At 40.7% G+C, this 10,840-nt stretch overlaps 1 pseudogene; it reads left to right on the top strand.

The window, feature by feature from the left end:
• Positions 1 to 6,539: 6,539 nt before the first annotated feature.
• LOC145417222 (5S ribosomal RNA) lies at positions 6,540 to 6,661 on the top strand (annotated as a pseudogene).
• The last annotated feature ends 4,179 nt before the right edge of the window (positions 6,662 to 10,840 follow it).

Here is a 10,840-nt window from a genome sequence, read left to right as displayed (position 1 = left end):
CCCAACATCCCAACTGGATGCTGGGTCAGGTTAGGCTGGGTTGGGTTGGGCTAGGTTAGGTTAGGGTTGATAAAATTATTAGGTACAGTTAAGCTAGGTTAGGTTAGGTTTAGTTAATCACTTTTGTAGTGCCACAGATTTAGTATTCATGTATAGGTTTAGAGGTACTGTAATTTCTAAGTTAGATAGGGTGTAATCTGAATACTAGACTATAAATTCCTGTCCTAAGTAGTAGTTCATATGTTAATGATTGATGTAGGGTTAACTTTATTTTTATATGTATACATCTCTGTATCTATGCATGGGTGATGTAATTGTGAGTGTTGAGCTATGGGAATTCATCCATCTGGTAGAGTAATGTATAACAGATGCGTGCAACCTTCCCCTTGCTTGTGCGTCGTTGCCGGGCGCCAAGTTTAAACCTTAAACAGAATAATACTGGGTATGCAATTCTTTCCGTATCATTGTTGTGAAATACTTACTAATGAAGCTGCTAGAACCCAAATATGTAAGATTAATAGTCAAAAAAGGCCAAAATAATGTAATTTGTGAGGACCAAATAGTCCCTCTTGCCTTAGCCGTCACTAGATGGCATAAACTACCCCAGACTCAAGGCGGGATGGCAGTAAATTCAGTATTTAAATGTAGTAAGGATTGAATCCCAAATTTTCCCCAAGTCAATCAAAAGTCTTAACGTCATGTGTACACTACTATATAAGTAGTGAAGAGAATTAAAACCCACCATATCGCAAAAACACAATCTCATTTGATGTAGCAGTGGCGTCCCTTGGTGCCCGACTTGCCACATTCGTTACCAAGCCCTGGTGGGTAACAGACGTTGATTCAGTTCACAGACACCTTGACGTCGGGGTGTGCACGAGGCCATCATGTGATATTGCCCATAGACTTGTCTTACACACACAGTTACACTACCCATGAATAGTTCATAAAGTGAATATAATAGAAGAGGTATTATGAATCAATCAGGTGAACTTTTTTTTTGTAGATAAGGTATAGAATTTTGAAAGTTAATGTGGTCATGTAACGGAAAGGCGAATTCACTCATCAACCGTTTTCTTTCTCTTATATTAATATGTTAGAAAATTGGGAGCGTTGAAGGGAACTTAGTGGTTGTGAACAAAAAATGTAATTTTTGAGTTGTTCCTCGAGGCTAAAGCCCGAGTGAGTATGTATTCTTGGTGATTATGCATTAATGATGATTATGAATTATTAATAATTATGAATTGATAGTGATTGTGAATTAGAGTGAATTGTATGATGAGATTATACTACACAGACGAAATAGAACACGAGTGATTATTTTTTTTTTGGTTCGAGGCTATGCCAGCCCGAAAAGACAATTCATCCCAATAAATGTCCCAGTCTTGAGGCTATTGACGAGCCCAAGAATAACCGACAATAAAGAGTGTGGTATGATGACCTCAGAAATCACTGTTGAATATTTCAATTGTTTCGCTTGGTGACAATATTGTATGATGTTCGCCCAAGCCATGGCTTTAATTTACAACCCTTTTACATATGACTAAAGGTCATGGAATTCAAAATGTCTGTTGATTAACCAGTATAGAATTATTAAAGTAGAGTAAAGTATGTCATTTTTATACCCAATCAAGGGAATTATGTCCTCTCACGCATAACTCACTCCCCTTCCAGTTCAAGATTCCTCCGCTTTGGGAACGACGAACATACGTGGTACTGACTCATTCTCGACTCGGCCAAAACTACAAATGCTACCAAAACTATCTGTTAAACAATTAACCTTTATCATTCAAAGTCGAAGTGCTATCCCCCCCCCCTTTGTTTTTACTGAGGTGAATATTTTATCATTGAGGGGAGACTAAGTTGAGTACCATTTGTATTATCAACGAGTAAGTCCAACAGAATCAACAACGGTGGGAAATCCAATTCCCGACAATTACACTTTGAGTAGGCTGTTTCCTTCCACAATTACTAATATTTCCGATCATATTGTCATAGTCATATTATGGTTATTATTCATTTGCACATCAAATGAGGCCTCAAAACACTCAGATGAACTATAAAAAAATATATATATCAAATTAAAAAAAAAATAGGAAACGACAATAAAGGAAATATTTTCCCTCTTAGTTTTGATTAATGAAGCTCCAAAACAAAAACAATTTTTTTTCCTTACTAGACACAAACATTTCAAAGAAAGCAAAGATGCTAGCATGGGAAACTATTACCTACAGGGTGAATAGTGTTAGCAGAGTGAAAAGAGAGAGCAATGAAGTGAGGAAGATATTTCGTGATTTCAGATCACTAGTTAGGGGAAGGCAGCCAAGGCAATGGGGCAGGCAAAGAACACTTTAGGTATTAAGAAAAAAAAAAAAAAAAGCATATTACTGTTGTTTGTTACATAGTGCATGTGAGGATGTAAGCTGTTTGTTCTAACTTACCATATCAAACAAACCTAACCCATTCATGGGGCGTTACTGGTAGAGGTAGGGTTTGATTATAACTCTTTGGTTAGCTTGATCATAAAAGTCTAAAACTAAGAAGTCATGTCATATTTGTGGGGGGGGGGGGGAGGGAGGTGGGTTATGTTTTGGGCATTAATGACTAAGAATCATTTGGTATTGTAAGCAGTTACCTTAGAACAACTTCCTATATCCCAAAGGATAAAAGTGATCCCATAAATCAGTAATAATTTTGCTTTGGTCTAATGTTGAGCATTCATTTTGTTAAAGTCATTCCTTTTGATTTTCCTTGTTACCGGTACTTTATCCAGTATATTGATGCATGAAATGGTTTGTATCTCATAGGCTTTGTTTAGGTATTGTTTGTTAGGTTTATGTAACACCTTAATTCCACTGCCATGTCTGAAATAAAGTTATTGTCCTCATATAAGTTTCATCACCTCAGTATATCAAACCGTCATTGTTTAACACATCCATTATCAACCCATGAACTGCCATGGAAACCTATAATACCGTTGCAAATGCTCATCAGGCACATGGAGGGGGTCTAATAGGTCTCTGAACCTTCTCTCTCGACGTAAATGTCGGTGAGCTAAATTCATAGCCACAAGCCCCATGGTTGTACAGTAAACATCAGCAGCTGACTGCCCAAGCAGGCGCAGTGGAGGTTTTCTCAGTGGCATGGTTATTTTTGGCACATTCATATTACCTTGCAAAGAAATAAGTATTGCCAGAGTTCTTAGCAGCACTAAAAACGATTATGGCACATCTTTTATCTTTCTGTCTGTTCAATTTCTTTTACAACGTTGATTAGAAGTGAAGAGGGACAAAGGCAAACGATAGGCCGAGAGGTTGCATACTTGATAAACACACTGACTCCGGGTTGTGACGTAGGTTAAGGTATGTCCCCCGTGCGCTTAACTTCAGGCGCCAGATCTTGGTGCAAGATGGCGGCGCCCATGCTTAGTGAATGACTGATTCTGCCTCAGCACCGTATCTTTAGGGACCATTAGGAGATCCAGCGCCTTAAATGCTTAGTGAATCCAGCCCCTGGTCACCTTAGGTATGATGGGACCCCAAGGCTCCTCCTCCCCAGTAGCGGCGACAACTCGTTTGTGCCTGTTCCCAAACCGTTAGTCATGGCCAGTTATACACCTAAAAGTAAGAATTTTTGCGCAATCATAGATTCACTCACGCCAGGTTATAAGCATTGTGGAACCACCGAGGGCCGCCCTGCACTAATGTTTTATATATATATATATATATATATATATATATATATATATATATATATATATATATATATATATATATAATGAATGGAGGAAGGAAAAACAAAGGGAAAAAAATAAGTCCATGTGCCTAAAGGCATCCTTCATTCATAAAAAGCTTATAACAATTGGATTAAAATTCGAGAGGATTAAATGTATGTGGGACGCAACTCCCAGGAAGTGAATTCCAGAGAATAGTAGTTCTGGGGATAAATAAATTTCGATAAGCAGAGGTTCTGCATTGTGGGTGAGAGAGTGTGAGTTCATGGGCACTCCCAGCTGCCCGAGTATTTCGGGAGAAAATGTGAAGGGGAGGCACAATTGAAGCCAGTTCGTCAGAGCACTTAAGGGAAAAGTATCGATAAAATAATGCTAAAGAAGCAACATCTCTATTTACTGATAATGGAGGAAGGTCCTGCGTTATGGCAGGATTATTGATTAATCTAATGGCTTTATTTTGAATTTATTCCAACTGCCTCAGTGCAACTGCTCCACATCCACTCCACAGTGGTGAACAGTATTCAGTCTGAGAACCACATGACTTTTATATATTGTGGCCATCTGCTCTTCAGTGAAGAATTCATGAACTCTGTACATAAGTCCCAATTTTTTAGAAGCATTTTTAGCAAGGGATTTAACATAAGCCGTCCAGTTTAGGTTGGGGTTTAAAGTAACACCTAGGATATCAATTGTAGTGGATATGGGAATGTTGACATCATTTATAATTATGTGAGAGTCTGAGGGATTCTTTCTGTTGGAGAAATTAATGTATTTAGTTTTCTGCGCATTAACCCGAGGCAGCCCATCGACGGATGGGTACGTCGCAACATTTTGTCACAGCTAGACCCGGTGACGAACTGGTACATTGCGCAATTGCAAGGTTCATAATTTGCACAATTTACAATTTTCTCGTGTGATTTTTGGTATGTATACACGGGACACCTTCCTCTATTCCTCTACAAGATGCCAGGCAGGGACAATGCCTTATCCTGCATGACCTCCCCCCCCCCTGCACGCCATTGTCTCAGCAATTCACCTGTTGCCAGTGACCTGGCCAATAAAGACATTCAGGGCCAGAGTGATTCTCCAATCGATGACAATGTGGAGGACAAAGTTTACATAACATTAGAGGAAGAAACAGTAAAAAATGATGATCAGGTAATGTCATCAAAAAGGGTCAGGTACGTTGTGTGTTAGTGAGTGAAACAATGCTTATATTGCCTATATTACTGTTTGAAAACCAATATACTCTCATACTACATATAAATTCGTACCAAATAAATAAATAAATACTGTTTATGAGTGGTGTGGAATAGTTACCCTCCCATAGAACTCGTTTTCTTTGGAGCCAGCCTGATAGAAAACACAGTAAGGTAAGGAGGTGCTGCTACCTGTATCGAGTATTTTAAACCTAAAGTAAGCAATTTCTCTATGAATTTTCAATGTTTATCACCAAAAGCGGAGGTTTGAGCCAAAAAATTTTTTTTTCCAAAACTGATCGGGACTGGGTTGAGTCAGTGGTGGAAAATTGGTTGGGATGTGATCGGTTAAATGAAATCAGATTTGTTTGTCCCCAGTGATTAATTTTAGAAAGGTCCTGATTCAGAGAAATTGCTGTGTTTATTGGGGAATTTAGAATATCAAATTGTGTAAAGGAGGTACTAAATGTGAAAGAACTATGAAGGGTCGAGTCATCAGCATAAGAGTGCATTGGGTTATGCGTGACAGATAGGAGGTCATTTATATTAATGAGAAAGAGGGTTGGCGCCAAAATTGATCCCTGAGGTACGTCAGCATTTATGGAATGAAACTGAGAATAAATTCCATCTACCATGACTCGTAGTTTTCTATTATGAAGGTAAGAAGAAAATAGAGGAACCAGTGATGCAACGCCATAGTGTGACATCTTAGACAATAAGGCCCGGTGCCATACTCTGTCAAATGCTTTTGATATATCAAGTGCTACTGTATGTGTTTAACCATGTTGGTCTGTTGTTTTGTTAAGCTGATGGGTAAGAAGGCAAAGAATATCTACTGTTGAACATTCTTGTCTAAATCCATACTGCCGATCATTGATTAATTTCTTGATTTCTAGATGCTTGACTATGTGTTTGTTTATTAGTGTCTCGAAAACTTTACCGAGAACGGAAGTTATTGCAATTGGTCTATAGTTTGATGGATCAGAAGTTCCCCCCGTTTTAGGAATAGGATGGATATTTGCTTCTTTCCAAGAGGCTGGAGAAATTGAAGTACAGATGCATGAGCGGAAAAATTTTGCTAATACGGAAGTCAACACTTAGAGGCAATTTTTAAATATTTTCATCTGGACCAGTGGCTTTGTCTCCTGAGAGATTCTGTAATACAGCTTGTACGTATCTGGTTAGAATAATGAAAGGAGGTATTTGAGGGGAATCAAAATCAAGTACAGGAATATTGTGATTTTCTGTATTTAGGGTTGAGTTTGATGAAAAAATGTCAACAAGAAGGTTGGCTTTTCCACGTGGGTCACTTACTAGATTTCCATTCGGGGACTGTAACGGTGGAATGGAATTTGTGGTAGTGAAGTTAGTTTTGAATGAATTAAAGGTTGACCAGAAAACTTTGTTATCATTTGGATTGTTTAGTAGTTTGTTAGCTTGTCTATAGAGAAAGTTTGATTTAGAAAGATTGATAATAGTTTTGGCATGGTTTCTGATATTTTTATAATAGTTAAAGGCTTCTTTGGTTTTGGTGCTTGTATAAGTGTTATAGGCTATCGTTTTATGCTCTGTTACTCTTGCACAATTGTGGTCAAACCATTTAGGAGAATTACATCTTTTTCTACACATTGAGTACACCGCTTCCCGTCCGATCAGCGAAGTTAAGCAACGTTGGGTCTGGCTAGTACTTGGATGGGTGACCGCCTGGGAACACCAGATGCTGTTGGCATCCCTACGTGTCAAGTGGGGTTGGTGGAGGATTAGTGCCCCTCCCTGTAAAACAATTAACTCTAAGCCCTTGGCCACCCCATTTGGGATACATGGCGTCTGGCAATGAATGAAATGAATGAGTGAACATTTTTTCTGTAAGTATGATGGGGAATGAATGTTTCCATGCCGATTTTAATGAAATCCTGTATGTAGGCAAATGTGGAATTTGCATCCTGGGAGAAAAAGGAGGTCCAAGGAACATCCAGGAGAAAATTTGAAGTCCCTCCCAGTCTGCCCTGTCCTAGTGCCATTTAGTCATCACGACAGGTTCAGAGCAGGAAGGTGTGGTAGGCTTTGGAGTAAACAATATTAATATGTTACAATAGTTTTCTTAATCACTCTCTCTTTACTTGCATCAGTTTTTTCCCTCTGTCTGTTCTTTCGCTCTCTCTCTCCCTCTCTCTCTCTCTCTCTCTCTCTCTCTCTCTCTCTCCTGAACCTAATCTCTCAACAGGACAAAAATCGAATCCCACTTAACCGTGTTGTTAGCTTGTCCAAGCCTCCATTTCCCACGCTTCCTGCACCACCTCTTCCACCTCTCTCTCAGAATCTATCTATCTATCTATCTATCTATCTATCTCTTCTTACATAAATCTCTCTTCTTCATGTAATATTTCCTTAATTTGTCATCTTCCACCTCTCACTTCTCTCTCTCTCTCTCTCTCTCTCTCTCTCTCTCTCTCTCTCTCTCTCTCTCTCTCTCTCTCTCTCTCTCTCTCTTCCTCTATTCTAAACTAGCTTTTTCTAATGTTTTCACTTAATTCTCTTTTTCCTTCCTGTGCCCAAACTCCAGTCTCTTCCACTTTTTTTATTGCACCTTTTTCTTTTCACTTATTTCTTGTTAAGTCTTCCTCTCCCACCAATCACTTGTTTGTCTTGCCTTCTTCACTCTCTCTCTCTTCTCAACCTTATCTTATATAAGTTTTTATCTTATATTTCCTTATATCTTCCTCTACCCTCCCCACTCCTCTTCCCAGCTTCCTAATTTACTTTTCTTTTTTCTTCAGCAGTGTTCTTTCAACCTCTTATTTCATATCCTGTTATTACCCACACCATTTTCTCCTTGACACTAAACTCTTATATCCTCCTCTCGTTTTTTTTTTTTTTTTTTTTTAAATAAATTCCTGTGCCTGCCACCTATCCCACTTTCTGATTCATTTTTGATAGGGCGTGTATCGTGTACAGTATACAACGCCAATATCTTCCCTCTTTTCTCTCCATCTTCTCACATCAAATCGTCCTCATTTCTTCCTCCTATTTTTTCCTTTTACATCTTTTGGCACCATCCCCTCCCCTTCCCTGCCCCATAACTCACCCTCCACAATGGCTTAACCCTGGATAGGTATCATCCATCCATCCATCCATCATCCAGTCCTACGTTTCCCCATGAGGAGCGTAGGAGTCCGGGCTAGGCAGTTGGTCCTAGCATTTAAGATGAGTGACCAGCCTCACTCATCCCTGAGTGGCATTACGTGAGCAATCAACCCAACGATCCCTTGGATATAAACCTTTCCTGGCTCAGTCCGATTGGAGTGCAGTAGTTACCCAGTAAACCATCAGGCGCCAAAATCTGATTATAGGGTTACCATCCACCATTGTAAATGGTTTTCTGGTGTACAAGAAACCATTTGGCTTGTCACTCAGTGTAGTGTCACCCACAGGCAGAAGGAAGAGGAAAGAATGAAGGAAAGACAGACGAGAGAGTGTAAGGGCACCCGTAGGCAAAAGGACGGGGAAGGACTGAAGGAAAGACAGAAGAGGATGGAAGGAAAGAAGGATGGAGGAGAGGACGGGGCAGACACCCAGGAGCAGCACTACATCGAGTGAGTGGATGGTAAGCGCCTCCACCTCCGTGTGGAATAAAAGCAACCAACATGATGCCAAAACTAGTTTTTTCAGGTCTACACCCCAGCGCGGGGGGATAAGTGAGAAGTGACTCAGTTCTCGGCCTGCCGCCTGGCAGTTCTCTTTGTGTTTCGACTGAGAAAGGGTGTCTGCCTCTCGCTCTCCCACTTACCTACGCCTGCCAGCACCTGTGGTTGCTAATTTGGAAGGCCTGTTCGTACATGGTAAGGTTTTTTATTTTAGCACCTATCCACATACAGTATAGTGCAATATATCACAGTGTTTTGCAAGGATTTGAGTGATACATACAGGCATCATCACCAGATAGTTTGGCCACCTGATAAATAACATGGCATTGCCCAGTGCTGCCACATGTCGGCAGTGACATGCATTTTTTCTAATATTGCGTTTTCGTGATTTCAGGGGTATACCTTTCGACGACAATGTCAGGCAAGAACATCACCCTGGTAAAGACCTACACCATTCTGTTTGACAACGACGATGGTGCCAGTGATGTGGCCCCTGATGAAGCCAACACGGACGAGCTTGACGAGAGTTACTGGGAGGAGAGCAGTGGCGTACCCAGAAAGTTGAAAAAGGAGGGGGGGGACTTTTTTGTTTATCTTTTTAATTGTGCAGCCCATGACTATGGCAAGCACAGCGAGCCCGTACAACTGGGGGGTTTGGGGATGCGCTGTCACTCTCCCCCCCCCCCCTGAGAAAATTTTGGATTGTGGACAATTTTATAAACATTCTGAGGCCATATGGACTGGGTATATGACAAAAATATAACACATTCAAAAGTCATTATTAAGTACTCTGTGTCATTGAGTCATGATTCAGTCTCTCCAATAACCTTATACTACTAAAATTCAAACGCTCACATTTTTTTTTTTTTTTTAACTTCAGCAGAATAGACAGCAATACTGGGCAGTATGACCAAATATTCAGTATACACACATGCATACATAGAGAGAGAGAGAGACTCAGTGGTAGAGTGTGCGTTTCGTACACGGGTGAGCCAGGGTTCGCGCCCCGCCAGGGTAAAAAACTTTGGGAGTGTTCACCCAGCCACGTACTGCATTGGCGAACATAAGGGGTGCTGTGGATGAAGCAGTGTCGCTTACTATAAAGTATGCTTGCACCCAGTCGGCTTGCGCGGACTGATTACACTTGGTTCACAGACTACACACACATCCAAAGCCACTTCAACACTACAATTACACTTACAAGCACTTCTCACCCTACATACAATCTCTACCAGACAGCTTAAGCCACTTGGTAGAGATAAATTGGCTGTATCGTCCCAACTTCGGTCGGGATAGGCCGGTCCTGCAGTGGATATTCAAATGATGATGATGATGATAATGTATATATATATATATATATATATATATATATATATATATATATATATATATATATATATATTTCAAAAGGGGGGGCCATGGCAGCATGGTCCCCCCACCCCCCTTGGTATGCCACCGGAGGAGAGTGATGGAGCAATGTCGCACCACAGCACCCCCTCCACGAGTGTGACACCTGCCAAGTAAGATTTGATCATCTTTAGTTTTTATGCCACTTATACTTACCTGCCTATACCATTGGTGTATATAGATATACTTAACTGTTGTAACCAACAGTCTATAATTTACTTACCTGCTCTATAATTTACTTACCTGTTATTCCTTACCTTTTATTACCTGTTGTAACCATCGGTCTATAATTTACTTACCTGTTATTACTGATGGTTACAAATGAACTTACGTGTTAATTGTTACTTACCTGTTGATCATCATTATTAATTTTGTTCCATCTCTTTCAAGTACGGCATGAAGATCTGGATGGTGTGTGATGCAGACAGCCACTACACGTGCAATGCCATCCCCTGCCTGGGCAAAGGGACCTTTCCGCTGGAGAAGCCGAAGATGCTGGGGGAGCAAGTCACAATGCAGCTGACCAGGTTGTACTCATGTCGAGGGAGAACAGAGACCACCGACAACTGGTTTCCGTCCCTACCATTGGTCATGTCACTCAGAGCTGCTGGTCTGGACTTTGTGGGAACAATAAAGAAGAAGCAGTACCTGCTCAATTATGTGCTCAATCACAGGATGGAGGTGGAGCAGTCGGTGGCACTGTACCACCACGACAAGAAGGTGACCCTACTCTGCCACCGTGCCAGCAAGACTAAGCAAGTCCACCTCCTCAGCACACTCCATCATCAACCAACCCTAATAGAGGACAAGAAGACAGATGTGCAGATGTTCTACAATGCCACCAAGGGCAGAGTTGA

Source organism: Coenobita brevimanus, chromosome 109 (genome assembly GCF_032717465.1).
Source record: "Coenobita brevimanus isolate Jiangsu-jjx chromosome 109, ASM3271746v2, whole genome shotgun sequence".
Taxonomy (NCBI): Eukaryota; Metazoa; Arthropoda; class Malacostraca; order Decapoda; family Coenobitidae; genus Coenobita; species Coenobita brevimanus.
This window is presented reverse-complemented; position numbering and strand designations above follow the sequence as displayed.